Source organism: Arachis stenosperma, chromosome 3, assembly GCF_014773155.1.
Source record: "Arachis stenosperma cultivar V10309 chromosome 3, arast.V10309.gnm1.PFL2, whole genome shotgun sequence".
In the NCBI taxonomy this organism is placed as follows: Eukaryota; Viridiplantae; Streptophyta; class Magnoliopsida; order Fabales; family Fabaceae; genus Arachis; species Arachis stenosperma.
In genome coordinates, this window is record NC_080379.1 from 102,194,743 (window position 1) to 102,199,725 (window position 4,983).

The window sequence follows — 4,983 nt, forward strand, 5'->3', positions numbered from 1 at the left end:
TTAATTGTAATTGTTGTTAGTTAATTTGTGAACTGTAATTTTTTATTACTGTAGTTTAGGATTGTGGATAATTTTAAATAATTGTTGTTAGTTAATTTGTGAATTTTATTGTTGTTAATTTTTTTATTGCGTAATTATCTATGTTGATTATTGAGATTTATGGATTACTGTGGATTGTTGTGGATATTATTGATTATTGAGATTGTATTGTTAATGTGCTATTGTGGACAATTAGATTGTATTGTTTTTGTTGATATAGTGTAGTTTATAAACTATATTATTATTGGATTGTATTGTTGACTGTTGAGATTGTATTGTTGCTGTGATATTGTTTTTATCACATGCAGTGCTGAAATCTTGTAGCTTATGATCATCAGCCAAACAAAGGAATGGATCAATCTGAATATATAAAATGAAATCATGAGGGCAAAATAATACTTTTTTATCTTGAGAATCCCATTAATTGAAAGATAGAGAGAGTTAAAAGATTAGTTTGCTATTACAAATTTCTTTCAATTATAATAACAGTAAAAAAAAAAAGATCTCACATGTTTTTTTGTATGTTTTTTCTTGGCAACAACAAAGAAATTTTAAAATTTCTATTCGACTATAATTATATTTTAGTGTGTTTATTTTAAATTTTTATTCTTTTGTGGATAAACTTTCGAGGTATATCTAGTATCTTACGTTGTTGTAATATACCTTTTCTTTAATGGAGTGAGAATAACTCGAACATTGAAGAACACGGAGGGTGGGTACCTGCAAAAAATACTTCGATACTCAAGTCAGTAAGTGTTTAAGAGGTATAAAAATTCTATAATTAAAGAATGTTAAATATGAAATAGAACATATCATATGTTTGTATAATAATTCTATGAATATAAAATGTCAGACATGAAATATAACTTATCATGTGTTGCGATATAGAAATTGGTGCCTTTTATATGCATAGATTTGATGAATAGAGTTGATGGTATGACCATTGGTCATTAAGTCAGAATAATGGTCATTAAGATGGAAATGATGGTCATTAAGTTGGTAATGAAGGTGTCAGTTACAAGCAACGAATGAATGATAATTAAGGCTGAATTATTATTCATTATAAACAATAATCGAGTTATAAGGTGACAGATCACAACCTCCAAGCTTTGTCTGCCGATCATATGAGCTAGGCTAAGCTTAGAAAATTAAATGAGTTATAACTAGCTAAAAACACAAGTGAATAACGATATGGTGATCCCCCAAGCTTAGTCCGGTTATTATGTCGGCACTTATTCAAAAAATAATTGAGTGGTAAGAGTTATTCAATCAAGGTAGTAGTTGTGTGGGGGATACTATTTCGCTTAAGAACAATTTTGCATGACATGCATATAGCATTTGATTGTATGTGAACTGAAAAGTTCAGCAATAGATATCCATTGACGGAATTGATTGTATGATCCGAAGATATAATGGTTAATTGTCTTGGAAATTTTTCCGTTTCACAACTGCTTATTGATGAATTTCTCGCTCAAAGCAATTAGTTATTGAATATTTACAATTTATAGTGAATGTCATATGACATAAATAAGAAAAATTGAGAAAATGAATATGTATAAAGTCGCAACATATATTGAATAATATATATTGTAAAAGTAAAAGAGTTCAAAGTAGAAAAATTATACCTTGAAAGTTGATAATTGTAGAGAAAAAGACGACATATATAAATGTCATACATGTCAAAATGTGAATTATTTAATTTTATTTGTTAAAATTATAACTTTATTTGGTAGAATCTGCATTAACTTGTTAATAAGCAATAAAATAATTAGTCATGTAATGATATAATAAATTTTGTTTAGTTATGAGGTATATTCTTTGTGCAAAAAATAAAATTTGCATGTTTGTAATTATTTTTTACTTAACTTTCTGCATTAAACAAATAGTAACATAAAATTTAATAGCATAAAGTGAATAATATAATAGTTATATACAACTGATTTTTTATAGAATCCAATTTTAAGATTTGAACTCATCATCACTGTTATTTAATTCTATAAATAAAATCATCAAGTAATAAGAATATAATATATGATGAAATAAAAATTCAATTGGCATGGTTATTATATGTCATTATTGTAAATGAATGGCTTTGTATCCTAATATAGATGTCTCTTTCTTATTTTTTTTTTCAAAATAGAAACACAAGAATCAATGATCTTTAGTAATGGAAATAGAAAACAATAAGTATTGTCTTGCAAAAATATAGATAACAATAGAGAGAGAAAAAATAGTACACTAATTGTAAGAATTATTCAAAGTATAGAACATATATTGAGGTTTGAATATAACTAATAAATTAGTAAATATTAGTTACACAAAATATAAATACAAAAGTACGTGTGAATAAAATATATCATTTTACTTATGTAAGTAGAGAGCTTTATGAAAGTTAGCAAAAATGATAAGCGAGTTTGTGTTAGGATTGATTGAAAATCGAGTTTGTTTTTGCATTGATTGAAAGCCGAGTTTGTTATCGAATTGGTTCCCTGATCGATTATGAGATGTGAAATATTATGATCTGTAAAAGTGAAGCAATTCGAAAGTATAAAGTACATATTTTATAAAAAGTTACAATAGATTAAAATTTGATAAGAGGTATTAAATAAAATCTTAAACAAGATTGTTGAGATTGGTTCAAAAATTTGAATGTAATTCAAATTTTATGAACATGAGGGGAGTATGAATTATTTTACTTGTTCCCACAGACGGCGCCAATTGTTCTTGTGTGGATGAACTTTCGAGGTATATATCGTCTCTTGCGCTGTTGTAATACGCTTTTTTTTTAATGGAGTGAGAATAACTCGGACATCAAAGAACACGAAGGGTGGATACCTGCAAAAGACACTCCGATACTGAAGTTAATAAATATTTAAGAGGGATAAGAATTCTATGATTATAGAATGTTAAATATGAAATAGAACTTATCATGTGTGTGTATAATAATTCTATGAATATAAAATGTCGTAAAACATGAAATAGAACTTATCAAGTGTCGAGATATAGAAATTGGTGCCTTTTATAGGCATAGAGTTGATGAATAGAGTTGATGGTATGACCGTTGGTCATTAAGTCAGAATAATGGTCATTGAAATGGAAATGATGGTCATTAAGTTGGTAATGAAGGTGTCGGTTACAAGCAAATAATGAATGATAATTAAGATCGAGTTATAACATTATAAACAATAACCGAATTATAAGGTGACGGATCAATTTTATTTATTATTTTATTGTTATAAAACGATTTTTTTCTATTAAAATACGATCGAACCGATTAAACCAATAAATCAGTAAATTAATAGTTAGAGCGGTTCGATGACCGATTCAGCTTTCAGAACTTTGACAATTACAATAATTGTTGCTGATTAAATTAACATTAATATACTAATATGACACTCGTTAATCCATGAAAATAAAAATAAAATCTCGTTTTATTTAAAATTTACATTATTATAAGATAAAGTATTAGCTAAACTCATTATTTGATTGTTAACCTTCCAATAAATTAAATATGGAGAGAACATTATTTGGCGAGCATTGCAAGTATTTGGTGCTTATTGGATCACTTGAAGTTGAAGGAAAATCCTCCCAACCTAACTTCAATAAGAGGTAGCTTCGATCTTAATCAATGGTAGAAATTTGTTGAACAAATAAATAAATAAATAGTAGAATGTAAAACGTGCAAGTAATAAAATACGTGAACGATGAATTACATATGCTAGCTTAGAGGGGGCATGTGGATGATTCTTCCAGGGAGCAAAGCGGCTTCCATGACAAAATTGATAACCCTAATAACGTCATCCACTTTGCATGTGTTTTCCTTGAATGTAGGACCTCTTGACTTCTTAAACTTTTGCATACACCCTATGAATGTTTTGCTGCATTCTTCGCTTAGATAGTCATCAGCCATTGCCATATCACAAATTCAAATCTTCATAAAATAATGACTACTACATTATATTCAACATTTTATGTCAAGAAAATGAATAAGTTCATGGAACAACTTTTAATTAACCTAATAATAATAACTAACATTTTATTCAAGTTACTTTTTTAATCTTTAAGTTTTGAGAATTTAAGATTTAGGATTAGAATTTAATATTTAAAAGTTAGAATTCATGATTTTGGTTAAAAATAATCTAAAATGAATTAAATATTATTTTCTATTAGGATTGTAATAAAAATTTTTTCTAAACTTTTAATTTTTTTAAGTTAATATTTATTAAATTTTAAGATTATTTTTTATTTTAAATTCTAAATACTGAATCGTGATTTTTTATTAAATTTTAAATACTAAATTAATCTTAAACCTTAAAAAAATGAAGATTAAAAAATTATTTTACGATAAAAAAGTTATTAAAAAATTATTTTATTCTTATTCTTCTTTCTATTGTCCTTTTGTGGGTCCGCGCATGGGAGGGAAATCATGTTGCTTTCACTTAGACCATCTCTAGTAGGGAACTCATCCCAATTTCTGTTTATGACCCACCTGTCATAAAAAATAACTCCACATCAGCTTCTGCGTCATAAACAGTAAATAGAAACTCAAAACATCTCTATCTTTTCTATTAAGAGAAACAAACTTTAGTCCCTATTGTGGTCTTACTTAATTAATTAATTAAATTAAAGTAATTAAAATTAATATAATTACTATTTTTTACAATAATATTTTTTAAATTTATAAATTCAAAAATAATTCACTGTTAAAAAATATTAATATTAAAAATCATATATAAAAATAATACATAATATATAATTCGAGACTACACTAATTTGTAAAATTACTTAATATAAGAAAAACATAGTTAAGCTCTATAGTTGACGACAAGTATTGTAAAATTGCCATATGTGTTCAATCAGGTCCTCTTTCAACTGTCTATGCTGTTGCCTATTTTGAAGTTGGGCATTTCTTTGGTGAAATTGATGGTATGGTGTAAAATCTTC